Here is a 16295-nt window from a genome sequence, read left to right on the forward strand (position 1 = left end):
CCTTAGGGGAGGGATAATAGTCCAAATGTTCCTGCTAACTCGGTGGTTAATAAGCACCAATTTTTCTTTAAAGCCTACAAAGAGGGGGTAGCTTACCCCAAACCCCCTAAATCTCAAGGGAATTTTCTAGGGAACAGCAGAACCACCATGGGGTCGCTACCCGGCCCAGTGACTAATGGTCAATCCATGCACCCCCATGAACCTGAGAATAGATCCCTATTTAGGCGAACAACCAGAGAATTTAAACGGAAGGTGTTATGAGTATTGGGCCGGGTGCGAGCCAGGAAGAGCCGACTCTTGACAACTATGACGAAATTTTCAAGTCTGAGCCTCCTCCCCCCAGCCACAGTCGGGTCGGATGACGAGGAACAAATGCAAAACCAGGAAGAACTGAGAGATCATGGTTTAGCTATTCCTTCAGTACCCCCAACACAACCTTTGGAAATTCTTTACAGCACGGGTAAAGACTTCAAGATTTATAATTTTTTCACAGTTTGCCTTTTCCCAACCTTTGATGGATGTTTTGGCTAAAGGTCTAACTTTTGTACCCTCCTGTAGAGCTGGTGTTGGGAGGACTATATTGGACCTGAAACTTTTCGTGAGAAAGTTGAACCTGTCACTGTTGTTGGGTGATTCCCAAAAACGCAAGAACCCTTACCACATACCAAGTACTTTTAATCCGCCATTACTCCCAGCTGTCGGAATTTTCAAACAATTGTGTGATCTCAACATCCGCCACCTCCTCAATTCAAGGCGCCAAGCTCATTTTAATACAACTAAGGAGGAGAGGGCCTTGTTAGAGGGACTTATGTTTGCATCAGTTAGACTTATGCAACCTGATAAGGGAGGGGGATTGGTGGCTATGGACATGAATGACTATAATGACAAGATGTTGGCTGTTTTATCTTCTGATACTTACCAGGAGGTTTCTAAGAATGAACTGAATCTCAGCTTGTGCCGCATCCAGTCATTTTTTGAGGAGATGTTTATTAATGGCGTTATAGATGTGGATGTATACAATTTTGTTTCTGTGGCATCACCTAAAATTCCAGTTTTGTTTGGGAATCCCAAGATACACAAGAACATCCATGATCCACCTATGCGGCAACTGGTCAGTGCCAGAGGAAGCATTACATATGCAGCGGCCAAGGTGGCTGACGAGATTCTCAAGAAGTATGTGGACAGAGTTCAATATATCTTGAGAGATTCTTGGGCATTCTTGGAAAAAGTGGGTTCTGTTCCATTTAATGCTGATTGTATTCTTTTGACCATTGACATTGTCGACCTGTATTCATCTATCCCCCATTTGGAGGCGGTTGAGTGGATCCAATTGGAAATGTTTTTTCATCATGCTCCTGCAGAAGAAGTTATGATGGTCAGCGAGCTATTGGAGGTTATTCTTACCAGCAACTTTTTTACATTTAATAACCGGTGGTACCACCAATTGATTGGGGTCCTTATGGGATCGCCCTGTGGAGCCAGTGTGGCCAATTTAGTTATGGCCCACTGGGAGAGGTTGTTTGTTTTATCTAACCCTTTGGTCCAAGAGAAGGTAGTGTTATATACTAGGTTCTTGGATGACATTTTTGTCATCCTTAATGGTACTCTAGATGATGTTAACAACTTGGTGTCATTTTTTAACGGCTCTACAGAATTTTTGAAATTCACATCTGAGTTTGCCACTGACAAGATTACCTATTTGGACGTGGAACTAGAGAAAGATAGGAGCTTAAATCGCTTCGTGGCCAGCATACATTGGAAGCCGACTTTCTCGAATTCTTATCTACACTTTGACAGTGAACACCCATTACACCAAAAGAGGGCTATCATGAAAGGCCAATTTGTTTGAGCAGCCCACATGACATCAGAAGATAAGAAATTTCACGAGGAGTGTAAGTTCATCTTTGGCATGTTCGTCAGCAGAGGGTACCCCGCTGATCTTGTTGCAGAATTGAGTGTGGAAGTGCAGGGGAAGAGGGCCAATGGCCACTTCCACCCCATTTTGGGGAACATGGAGGATGGGCCTCCAGGTTTACCTCGACTTGCCAGTGAGTCTGATACTTTCAATTGTACTTTTGTAATTTCATTCAACTTGGATGCAATGGACATTGTGTCCATTATAAAGAAAAATTGGTGCTTATTAACCACCGAGTTAACAGGAACATTTGGACTATTATCCCCCCCTAAGGTCACTTTTAGGAGGGGCCTCAACATCAAAAACATCCTGGAGTCCAAAGTTGCTGGTGCCTCCCCCAGATCTGGGATGTTTAAATGTAACATGTGCAGGTACTGCAGATATATTAAAGCAAGTTCAGCTTTTTCCATAAGGGACAAGAAGTATCTCATACAAGGAAGATTCAATTGTGCCAGTAATCGGGTGGTATATTTAGCTCAGTGTTTGGTTTGCCCAGGCTTCTATATCGGCAAGACTGATAGGAAACTACAGGAACGGGTATACGAGCACTTATATGCCATCAGGAAGGGGAAGATCGACAATGCTTTGGCCAAACACATATTAGATAATCCAGGGCACAAATTCTCGTTTTCAGTGATCGACCAGCTACACTAAGAGCATATGGGGGGACCCGATTCTTTAAGACTAGAGTGCAAGGAGTTGATGTGGCAACTTAAGTTGGAAGCTTACCATTTACCTGGACTTAACAGTATGCTCTCCATCAGTTGCTTCCTCAAATTGAGAAGCCTAGTGAGGTGAAGCCCCCTGGAATGGCTAAATGTCCCCCGGGAATACATACATGTTTGCGTTTTATCATTTTTTTTTTTATTTTTGTGTTTACCACTCACTGTTTATACCAATGTTTATATTAACCCTTGTGGGAATTTTCTTCCCACTTTTATACTTATTTATATATATTATATTTTCTTGTTGTTATTGATACTTTTGATCATTTGTACTTATATGTAACTATGGTGGCTTTAAAATTTAATATTTGGAGCATTATAGGTTTACCAGCATTGACGGCAGGTATGAGTAGCAGATACCAAATTGTTGAATATTTTGGCCGCTTTTTAGTTAAAAATTTCAAAGTGTAATTATGTGTTTTTTTAAAGGGGAGCCGCTAGGGGGCACATCTGAGTGGAGTAGTGATGTATATATAGTGAGACAAATGTGTGGTGCTGTTTATTTTCTGAGGAAGTTGGTGCAGAGCGCCGACGAAAAGCTTGTTTTTAAGCTTAATAAAATTTTAATTCGGTTTTTCGTTTATGGGCGTTCTTGTTTCACAACATAATCTGTGGATTACAAAGAATCTTTGCATACATCTATTTGAATCCAGGAGTCTAAAGGTGCTGGACCTGCAAGGGTGTTTTTTTTCATCAGTTTATTTTTATAAGTTCATAGGTACTTACTAGGCTATTGCTATGTGTGGATCTTAAGAAGACTAGTCTAACATTCCCATGGTAGTTTTGGCTCCTATATTTTGTGTACAAACAAATCAGAGATAGGCAGAATAAGGGAATGCTAGGACATTCACATGCTACCCCTATACATGATGGACAAGGGTGCTAAACCAGGGGTGAATTTGCAATTACCCATCTATTCATCCATATTACATTTGAATAGAGTAAGAGAGGTACTTTGTTTTATGTAGTGTGCAAGTTCCATTAAAGTGGAATGCTCAAGGATACATACCCATTGATCCAACAACTTCTGTTTATGTTGTAGAAGAGATTCAGATCTAATGAGTGGGTGTTTATGTCACCACTGGACTTGTGAATGTGTAGTAGGGCTGAAAGGATAGGGTCTGTCAAAGCTCCATATGTGGGATGCAGGCTGCATTTCAGTAGCCTACACAGCTACAGCTGGCTCATTAGGTGCCCACGCCACTCCTCGAATACTAAGTTGAGATGCAAAAAAAAAAAGGTCTTTGATGTGGTGCCCCTCCCTCCTCTCCTAAGTAAGGAGGAGCACAAGGTCCTGCCCCCCATCTAGAAGAACAGACTTAGAACTCACATGCGCTATTCTGAAACAGTCACCTAGGAATTCATCAGTGTACTGGCATTCAGAAAGCTGGTATAGAAATCAGTACTGTACTACTGACTGACAGCAGCAAGGAAGAGGCCTAAGCAGTATGGAGGAGGAAAGAAAATCTGTGGAGCATTTGGAGGTGGAAAGTGAGAATCTGGAGAAAAATAATTGTTCGATATAAAGCTTCAGAATGTAATAAAAGATTCATATGTGGTAGATGTTACAAATGAGCCACATTTAGCTGCCTCCATGGAGAAGGAAGTAAGCAAGTCTGTTAAAGTGGTGCAAATAACAGAGCTGGCATCAGGAGGGCTTGCAGATAATGCTTTATTAAAAATAATCGAGCAGGTGACAGTTCTGCTGTTTCATGAGGTGAGAAGGCAGATACCTTTTTCAGAAATGCTGAGGATGGTAATGTGGAAAAAGAATCAGGTGATGTCACAGCAGAGAATTTAGCAGTTATAACCTATACATCAGTGACAGAAAGTAAAACCACAAAGCAGCAACAAACTGAAAAAGTGCCTGGTTTTGCAGCAGCAGATAATGCAGTAACGAAAACATATGCAGCAGTGACAGCAGGCAAAAAAAGAGAGCAGCAACAAACCGTAATTGTTTTGAATAAGAACAAAAATGACACTGTACTATACAGATATTAGGTATGGGTGAATGACGTATCCATCCTGGGTTTTAAAGCTCAAGAAATGTGGTCAATTATATATTTATACATATTGGGACAGAGATCTTTTGTGACATAACATATGAAACTATAGGACTGATGACGAAATTTCTGGAATCGTGTAACAAAAATAAGGACATTTATCCGTGGAACAATAATTTATTTTCTGGTACTAACTTAAATGTTAAAAAACATTACTCTGCAGTTTAGAACTAATGAAACGGAAGAAGACAGTGTTAAAAGATGCATGTAGGGTCTGTGTGAAACTTTATTTATTTATTTAACATTTGTTGACTGGGAAAGTCTGACTAGGTTCCACAGATCCTGTTTTCAGTGGAGGCCTGGGGAGAAATGCTCCAGAAGCATGTCTTTAGTATGTGGGAGGAAACCGGAGTACCCGGAGGACACCCACACGAACGCAGGGAGAACATGCAAACTCCGCACAGAAGGCACCCCAGCCGGGAATCAAACCAGAGAACCTCTTGCTGTGAGGCGACAGCATTAACCGCTGCACCACTGCACCACCCTGTTGATAATACTGTGATAGTTAGAGATGTGATCAACTTATGCTACGGAGGGTGAAAGTTTGAAACTGTTTTGAAATGTGAAAAAAAAAACATGGTGAAACACTTGTTATTTTTATGGCTGGTCATAGGGGGCATTAAGATATGCTAGGATGGCCAGTTAAATCATGTTTCTTTTATGGGGACTTTTCTCATTTAATTAATGATTGCGACAAGGTACAATGTGACCAGTGTAGGGAGAAAGGACACCCAGAAAGAAGGTGTGTGCCTGAGTGTAGGTTATGTAAAAAAGGGACACTTTTTTATGGATTGTCAAGCACAAACAGTAAATAATGAAAATAAAGGGAAAAGGGAAGAAAACATGCATGAGCAAGGACAACAAGGGGCTGGGAGAGTGAAATAAGAAACTGTTGAAGAAGAAAAAATATGGAGGGGAAAATGAGAGAAAATGCATGCAAGAAGAGAGGTTAGGAAAAGGGATTGATTCTAATATTTTTTAAAGTTATAGCCAGTGAAAAATCTGATTCTGAGAATCAATGATTATTTGTATATAAACCCAGGAAAAAATATTCATCTGGGGAAAGAGAAAAATAAGAAAAAGTTTAAATATTTACCCTAAACATAAATAGAAGGAAAATCAATTACTTTAGCATACTTTCAGTAAATGGGGGCAATATTATTGACAGTTTAAGAGGGACAGGGATACTGGATGGTGTGCCAAATGTGATGTGGATGTTATTCTGTTAGAGGATGCAAAATGCCGGGCTAGTGAAGGAAGACTGCAAACAGAAACAAATGTGGGGTAGAAATATAATATGGAACTTAAGAAGAGAACGCTGTTCTTGGGTGGCTGTGTTGTGTAAAAAATAGTGAGAATACTAGATATAACATTAATAAGGATGGAAGGTCAACTGTTGCAGATGTGAGGTGGAGAGAATATGTTTATAGAATTACAGCATTATATGCATATATAACTGGCAAGGAAGAGCGAATCTTTTTCAACAAATATTTAGACTATGGGGTGGTTAACATGAAAATTATAATTGCAGGGGACTTTAATTGTGATTTAAGGAGAAAATGTAAAAAGTAAGGGAAATATGTAAAAAAATAGAATAAAATGTGGCAAATTAGCAGTGTGGAACAAATGGCAATGAAGTTATAGAAGGGAGGAACTTAGATCTGAAACTGATTATTTTATATTATCAGTAGTCTTTTAGGTTGCATATGATGATGATGATGATACAGTCGGGATGGGTTTTTTGAAAGGGGGTATATTAAAAGAGGAAGGAGAATAAAAACAATAAATGAGAAAGTGTGAGATGAAATTGGACTGTGGAAAGTATTGTAGTTATGGAAGGATCATATAACCATGAAGGACTTCTACAAAAACTGGTTTAAATGGTGCACTGGATTGAAAAAGAAGTCTAAAAAGTGTTTTTTTTTCAATGATAGGATGATGTAAGAAAGGAAGAGAAAGTGAAGTATTCGGAAATATATAGAAATATATTAGAGAATTTAGAGAATAATATGAATATTATAATATGGAAAAGAAATATATAAAAGAAATTGAGAAAAATAAGGCATTACTGTTAAGGCAGAGATATTATTTGCAAGGGAGAAGGGAGGCGGTGTCTCTATGTTTGGGTAAAATAGTTAAGGAGAATATTAGTATAATGGGGGAAATTAAAAATGTAAAAGGACAGGTAAAAAGAACACAAGAGCAAATTATCAATATTCTAGAATAGCATGTGGAAATATGTATAAGAGTAAAAAGAAGAAAATAAGAGAGAATAGAAAGTAAAGGAAATTCCAGAATGAGTTAACAAAGAGTTTGAAAAAGAAATTACAATTAGTGAATTGGATAAAGTATTGGATGTTAATTCAGTATCAGGCCCAGATGGTATAGGGTTTAGAATGTACAGCAAGTTAATGAACTGGCAAAAAAAATGTATTTTGTAAATGTACTGAATGAATGGTTGAAGGAAGTGGTGGTTTGTGAAGAGTTATGTAGTGGGATATAAAAAGTATATAGAAGAAAGATGCAAAGAATGAAATAAAAAACATGGAGATCCATCACACAAAATAACACAGATTATACATTTTTATTAGAATAATACAGAGGAGAATGAAAGGAAGGATGAGAAGTGTTATAGAAGAAAGTATATATGGTACAAAAAGGGAAGAAATGTCAAGAATTGTTATTGGTTATGAGAGAAATTGTAGATGATATTGTAAGTAAAAGGGAGGATATGCAACTTATGGTAGATTATATTAGTAAGGCATTTGATATAGTAGGACATGATGCTTTTTTGGATGTTATGGAAAAGTATGTAATAGATAATAGAATTAGGGGAGTGTGTATGTCAGCATATGAAAAAAATAGAGTGCAAGTGTTAGTAAATGGCTGGCTGAGAAAAGAAATATGCATGAAGTGTGGTATAAAACAAGGATGTCCTATGACTAGAATATTGCTTGCATTGGTAATGAATGCAATAGTGAGTGAAGTACCTTATAAAAGGAAAGATGCTAGATATCCTATGCAAAAGGACGTGCAGATTCCAGTAGTTTTGACATTCACAGATGATACAGTTGTAGTTGTTAATAACAAAACATTAATGAGGGAAGCATTGGTTAGACTGAATGGATGTTTAGAGGAAATGGGAATGAAGATGAATAAAGATAAAAGTAAGGGTTTGAGTGATGTAGTGAAAACTGGCTGCATGCATTTTTCAGTGAATGAAGTGTGTTTACTACGGATAGTATTTGGAAAAAAATATGTACTTTTGATATAGTGGGAGGGTTTGATTAAAGAAATTAAAGAAATATGTTTTCTGTGGAGGATGTGTATATTCGGCCAACTCCAAAGCAAATCAACAGGAATTTTTGTAAAGGTAACTGCAACACTAGGATGTTAGTTTATTTGGCTGTGTGTGAGGGATGCACAGCATTTTACATAGGGAAAACGGAGAGGGCTTTGAAAGATAGGATATACGAACACCTATACGACATCAAGTCCAAAAAAGAGAAGTGCTTTATATAAACACATCCTAGACTGTGTTTCCCCCAGTATTTTTAAGTTTGGGATTATAGATATTGTAAGAAACAATTCCAGGGCAGGGGACATGATAAATATATTATTGAACAGAGAGCTTAGATGGCAGCTTAGGTTTAAATCTAGTACATACCCAGGACTTAATGAATACATTTCAATTAAACCTGTACTATTTTTGAAAGCTTCACAAGTATAATATTTTTTCTTATATCAACTATAAACACTGACACATATACATTTTACCTTTGTGAGGGTTAAAGAAAAGGGTTCATTCACATGTTGTTTTCCAGCAGTGAACCTGTGTTTTTAAAACCTTAATTTTATTCAGTTAGTGAATTATGCAATTACTCAATTCATGAAGTGTTTTAATTAATTGTCTGTGATGTGTGTATATATATATATATATATATATATATATATATATATATATATATATATATATATATATATATATTCAAGACGAAAGCGCTCATTTTTGCCTGGTTGTGGATTTATTAAACATTTATTTCTTCACCACGGAAGATTGGACTTTTCTCTGTCCTGTTTACTGGTTGAATGATTATTATGGATAGTATTTGGAAAAATTATGTACTTATGATATAGTGGGAGAGTTTGATTAAAGAAATTAAAGAAATATGTTTTCTGTGGAGGATGTTATATTCGGTCAACTCCAAAGCAAATGAACAGGAATCATTCCACCATCAAGGAACATATAAAATATGATTGATTCATTTAAAAAGCAAATTTCATATCACCAAATGAGACTTCATCAGAACTTTTGCAAGTCACAACCTAACTGCTTTTATAGTAAATTACATCAATGAAGCAATTATAAACCATTATCACATATTAAACAGTAATCGTAGTAAAATTAATTTAATAAAAAGTGTACATAAATATATATATATATATATATATATATATATATATATATATATATATATATATATTGCACACAAAAATAAATGTCTACAAATTAATAGTTCATTCTAATAATTACAACTTTTAAGGTGCTCAACCAGGAAAAAACTAAAACAAAATGTATTTGTTGATATAAGCAGTATAACTAAATATTACATTAATAAATATAATTATAAAAAGTAAAAAAAAAAACTACCAAAGATGTTTAATGGGGGCTGGAGAGGCATAAATAACATAAAAAGTCTATAGAAAATATATAGGAATTTATTAATACCTTAAAGTTTGGCAGCCCTAAATTTAAACACAGGAAGCAATACACTTGAGTATTCAATCCAGCGGTACATTGGCATTCAGTCTCAACTGCCATGATAATTCTCGGTACTCCAAAAAAGTTTCCCACTCACCCCCCAGGACTAGGATTAATTTGTTTTACCACCCAACATATAAATACACTCTCTGCACATTCACTCACATGCCTCACAATAGCATTAGTGGATGATTTTTTTCTTTACATTGTTATAGTGTTCATAAATTCTGGTCCTAAGAGACCTCTCAGTTTTTCCCATATGATATGCAAAACAGACTTTGCAGTACGCAAAGTATACAACTCATTTTGAGTGGCAATTAAAATACTTGTTAACTTTAAAGGTAAAAATTCCAGGAATGTTTAAACTTTTAAGTGTACTATGTATTTGCGTTGTTTGCAAGTGCCACATTTGTATGGTCCTTTTTATAGTTTTATTAGTAGTTGTAGTATGATCTTTACTCTCATTTTCCAAAATATCTTTAAGTTAGTTTCCCTCTTAAATGTAAAGATAAGGGAGGTCTTAAGAATGGCCAAAGTGTTGGGAATTCTTGAAAATAAATCCCGTTCTGTAAATCTTTTGAATCTTGCTTGTAGCTTAAACAAAAGGCCCCATTGTAATTCCTTTCATTTGGCCTGTGAGTGGTTGTATCATCAACCTTGCCTGCTCCTAGCAAAAGTGTATATTTTATATCCCACCCTTGTAAGACTTCACTTGCTACACTATTGATAGTAATATGAGGGTAGTCTCTTTCCTTAAAAAAATGTTATCAATTTAATCTTATCCTCTAAATCATTAATTTGTGCTGTTCTTACCATTTGACCATTGATGATATTTTTCTTTTGGTGGGGAGGGTATTCAATACCATAACTGAGGCAGGAGTTGGAGAAGGTGCCCTTTCTATGGATTCTTGAAATACATTTAGAACATAACTTTTATTTAATAATTGCTACATCAAGAAAGTTGATTTTATTAAGGTTATGATAGTGTTTAAATTTCAAAAATTCTGTGGTACCATTGATGTAATCTAGAAATTCATCAAACTCCCCTTTTGAGGTATTCCACATTAAAAAATGTTATCCAGAAACCTCAAAAAGTCAGAATTAAACACATATTGTTTTTCCCAAAAGTACAATCAATATTATCAAACGGGGACACTGGAAGTACCCATTGCTACCCCAAGTACCTGTTTATAAAACTCCCCCTCAAAATATACAGAATTATTTGCAAGAACCATTTCCAAATATTCAGCTATAAGTTTTAGGTCAGTCGCAATAATAAAATTACATTCCATAGCAACTTCCTCAAACCAATAAACTCCTAAGTCATGGGGAATGACTGAGAATAAATCCATTACATTGACAGCAACTAGTAGCATATTTTCAGAATAATGGTCATTTGTTAACTTAACCAGAAAATCCTAGGAATCAATCAAAACATGTTTATGTAATTTAAGAAATGGTTTTAATGTTCTATCTATATAAACCACTGAAGGTTAAGTTTTCAAACCTGCAATAATCATTATGGGCCTAAGTGGGGGATCAGAAGCATTTTTCGTTATCTTTGGTATTCCAAAGTTGGAATGAACTAATGGTTTGGTTACTTTTAGGAATTCTAAGTGACTTCTGTCTAATATTCCTGAGAGACAGTGGTCCTCTAAGGCTAAATCTATTCTCCTATAAGCAACATTAATCTCATTTCTTGATACCTAAATGTATCCCTCATTACTATTTAGTAAATCAATAATTTTTCCATCATAGTTCCAATGATCCATAACAACAACCCTCTGCCTTCGTCAGGTTTCATAATCCTGATATTGGGGTTATTGGTTAAGTCTCATTACCAAATAATCATCTTTTGTAAGGTTGTACATTTTTTTTCTTGTTGTAGTTTCAAGTTTTCTCTAGGTACTGCCTAAAGCCAGTGAAAAGAGGTGTGTCATATATGACTGAAGATAAAGAGGGATTGGGGTTACTAAATCCAGTTTTTTATTCTGCTTCTTTAAACTTTTATATAATATTAAAGTGGTAAAGGAAGATAATGAGAAATTAATAATGGGAATGTTTGTGTATAAGGACAAAAAGTTCTAGGGGATGATGAGAATAAGAAAAAGAAAAGTGTAAATAAAGAAATTAAAAATTATCAAGAAGAAACAGTAATATGGAAAATAAAAATTGATGCTATAGAGAGAGTTAGAAAGATGTAGTATAATAATGTGATTAAAGATTATTGTTATGTAAATCCAAGGCAAATTTTACCAGAAGTAATTAAAGCTATTAAAGTAAGTAAAACTTGGTGTACCAAGGTAGTAGACTGTCGGGATTTCTTTTGAACTCTGGTAATAAATAAGTTACCAGTAAAGGGGAATATGCCACTATAAAAAGAAAGTTGAAAGAGTATAGGCCAGATTTATTAATGTTTATACTAAGTGTATACAAAGTGTACATGTTCTGTATTCAAGAACATCCCTACCACATCGGTTGCACTTTCTTGTCACTCAGAAAGATTACACTAATTTGTAGACACTTTGTGGAAACCTATATGAATCCCGCCTTGATATTTAAGGCTAGAAGAAAATCAGTAGGAAAATGAAAATTAGGAAGAAGCATGTATGACATATTCTTGTGTTGTTTTTTCACTCAGAATGGTGTAGTACACTCAGTGTACTCAATGAATCTGGCCCTGTTTTTTTGTAGGAAAGAAAAAACAACAGAGCATGTTCTTTTGAAATGCAAAACAGTGGTGAAACTTTGGAAAAAGTTGTATGAAAAAAAATGTTTTCAGAATATTAATGACATAAACAATATAGATATGAAGATGATTATCTGTGGATATTATAATAACAAGAAGAAAGAATATGTGTGAAGGGTAGGTAAGAATTAATTTTATGTAACATGAGTTATTTGGAATGAAAGACAGAATGACATTTTGTTTAATGAGAAATAGATTTTGACAGCTATATTGCAAAAAAATTAGATTACAGTTGTGGAAGAAGGAGTCTGTGTCAGTTATGGAAGAATAGCAATGAGGATGTGATAAGAAAAATGATAAAAAGTAAAAAAAATAGAAATATGAATAAATGTGTCTGTAAATATGTACATTTTTTAAATATGTAAAGTTTTTTTAAGGTTTTGTTAAATGAAGACACCTACTCTTTTTGAGAGGTGCCATGGGATTTTTAACATACTTATGAGCTATCACCAACTCAAGCACATGGGGCCATGGTTTATGTGTATATATATATATATATATATATATATATATATATATATATATATATATATATATATATATATATGTATCTGTAAATATGTACATTTTGTAAATATACAAATAACATTTCTTTTTTTATATGTTCTGTTAAATAAAGGACCCCTGCTCCTTTGCAGAGATACCATGGGATCTTTAACATCCACCTGAGCTACCACCAACTCAAGCAGATGGAGCCATGATTTAATGTCTCATCCGAAAGAACAAAACACTCAGGAGTATAGCACCTCTCTTATGCTGCCCCCACGGCTTTCTGCACCAAAAGCGAGTGCTACCTGTTGCACCACCAACCCTGCTAAAGTACAGTAGAATGATTATTTTATTTATAGAATAATTCTGCTCTTAAATTCTTTCCATGAATTTCCTACTGGTTTTCCCAATATAGACATTTTTGATATGCAACACAGATAGCCCTATAAACCACATAATCACTGTAAAAGATGAAAACTCCTGGAGTTCTATAACTCATTTTAATAAAAGTACAACAAACATCTGGACAATTATATCTTATCCTATATGAATTGCAGGGGTCTATATCAATTTGTTGAAGGTTCACTTCCACAAACCTTTCTTCATCAGCCCAAAACCACTGAATGTTCAGTTCTGTGGACATTCACATCAAAACAAATTTCACCAGGGATGTGAAGCATTTGGTCAACACTACACTGAAACACACACCACAGTATGCCAAACCCACTGGGCCCCCCCCCATCTATATATACCAACTCCGAGATCACACTACAGTGAGGAAAAGGGCAAATCTGTGCTATTGTCCAACTGCTTCCTTTCCCTACTGAAACCTTTCATGGATGTGAATGTTTGCAGAACTGAATGTTTGGTGGTTTTGGGTCGATGAAGAAAGGTTCGCAGAAGTGATCCTTCAACAAATAGATATTGACCCAAATTGTATGACATACACTTGTAGGTTTCACCTTTCCCCAGTTATGATTATATCTATGTTATCTCTCAAAATACTGCTTCCTATTCATCCTCTTTTATTTATGAAAACATGATTTTTTCCCAAAATATGGAAAATCTCATTCAGAATTCAAATGTGCCAGTTGTTATACAAAATATCCTCAATTTGTTCACTATCTAAAGAGAACACCAAAGGGCATAGCTGTAGTCCAATCTGTACTCCTACTAAAACCATGTAACTTGTTCCCAAGCTTCACTGAAGCCTTGCTAACTATCCTTTCAGGCTAGCCTCTTAAGGTAAATCTGTCATGTAAGGCTTCAAGCAGTACTTCCATTTCTTGTTTCTCTGAAGTTAACTGCTTTATTCTGATCATCTACTTTTTAATCCTGTTCTTTTTGATGTAAAATGGGTGCATCTTATCATATTGAACTAAGGATTGTTGGCAGAATTCTTATAACTAATGGAGGACCCTAAGGCCTCACTATCGGTTTTTTTTTTTTTTTTATAAATTTGTAAATTAGTAAAGAATACTACTCATCTAAAACACATGAAAATTCCAAAAATGAAAACACAGGAAAATTCCAAAAATGTTGTTCTACTATTCCTGAATTGTAAAAATAAAAACAATTCCTCTTCACTTCCTGTCCATACACAAACATCATTAATAAAGTTGTTGTAACCTTTTACAGCCAAATAAAATTATGGCCAGAGTGGTACAGCGGTTAGCATTGTCACCTCACAACAAGAGGTTCTCCCATTCGATTCTCAGCTTGAGCGCCTTCTGTGTGGAGTCTGCATGTCCTCCCCATGGTTGAGTGATGTTAAAGACATGCAAATAGGCGCATGCATGAATGGGTGTGCCTTCTTTGAAGGTTTGGTGTTGGGCTGATAACTTGGCACCGTAAAAATCCACTACCAATCATTAGTGGACCAGAGTTCCGCTGTGGCAACCCCTAACCGGGAAAAGCCGAAAGAGTAGTCAAGATTTTTCTCCCCAATATGTCATGATCATGTTGGCATAGTTGACAGCCATGCTAGCTCCCATCACTACCGCTTTCTGCTGATGAAACAGCACTTTTTTGAATACAAAAAAAAAAATTGGATAAAACCTGCTCCAAACATTCTCCGATAAGCCTTATTTCACCTACTGTATAATGTTTACCTTCAGTTAATAAATCTGTTAGCTATCCAATAACAGCATAATGATGAAGCACTATGTATAAACACTTCATATCCAAAGTTACTAAAAGATATGTCTCTTTCACTGGAATCATCTTTATTTTGTCCAAAAAATGTTTTCTCCTCCTTTGACTATCACTTGCTATCTAAAACTTGGAAGCTTCATCCAACTTAGAATTCTGCCCTTCTACGATTGGTTTAAGTAGTGGTATATCCAAATGCTTATGTCCCTTAGGTATTACAAATATAAACAAGGCCGAAATATGCATATCCGACAGCTAGTGGGGTTTGGCTTTATTGGCCTAAAATTGTCCAGTAAAACGACAAAACAAGTCATGGGCATTCAGAATCGCCAATGAGCTGAAACACCTGATGTTCATAAGGATCATTTGCATATATCCCATGTGCGTCTGATACAAGAGGTTTGGGAGGTTACTCAGTGGAAGTTCTGGGTTTGCTGGAGTTTTCATTTTGTTTTTACTACCTAAAGGTAAGGAATATGAAAAAAAACTTTTACATCTTCTGATAGATAGTCCCTTCTTAAACTTTTTTAAACAACCATTCTAGGTGCCTTACTGACATCCTTCCTAGTCACTTTGTTGTAACAGGATTCATCTTTTAACACAGAAAACATAGTACCCTTTTAACCTAACAGACACCCCCCCCCCCCGTCAGCTTTCATAATTTTCATGGCTGATTCAAGTAACAGAGTAGCTAGGATAGATCTTCCGTCTTTAGTCAAAGTAAAATACTTGTCCTTAGTTTTTAAGATTAAGAAGTATTCTGATATCCTTTTCACACGCATTTTCAAAAGTGTGAATATCTGAGTATAAGACTTGATTATATGCAGTATGTACTGAAAACTGTACTAAACATACATTGCAATAATTTTTGAAAAGGAGTTTAAGGTTCAGGTTTCAAGTAAAGTCTTTTAGATCTAAAATTGTCCTTACCAAATCTGCTCTCCTAGATGTTACAAAGGAAAATTATTTTTGGAGCACACCAAGTTCCTGTGTATTTAGAATTCAGGAAGTCAAATTGTATATTGTACATTCTAAAGGCATTACGTTTTTTGAATAATCTTAATTATGCTGTGGTAAGTTCTATTGTTGCTGTATGTATCTGGAATTCCTCAGTAATGGTGTTGATATTACAACCTGAGACCAAGCTCTCCTTGATCTGATTGCTGTTGACATTGAGCTGGGTAGTTTGATTCCATCACTAACTTGGCAATCTTCTTAGTTGCTGGCGTTTTTCCATTTCAAGAACTGTTAGATAAGAAGTACAGTTGTGTGTGTTGCACTTACCTATAACAGTAACATTTTAAATTCCTCACCTCCGCAGTAGCCTTTATGCTTTATGGGTTGTATCTTGTCCAAGACACAACAACCGGCCAGCTTCCAAAAGCTCCAATTCCCTATCACAATTCCAATCTGACTGCTGATTGGGAAGCCCTGAAGAGGG

Source organism: Protopterus annectens, chromosome 2.part1 (genome assembly GCF_019279795.1).
Source record: "Protopterus annectens isolate FY-2018-M chromosome 2.part1, PAN1.0, whole genome shotgun sequence".
Lineage (NCBI taxonomy): Eukaryota > Metazoa > Chordata > Ceratodontiformes > Protopteridae > Protopterus > Protopterus annectens.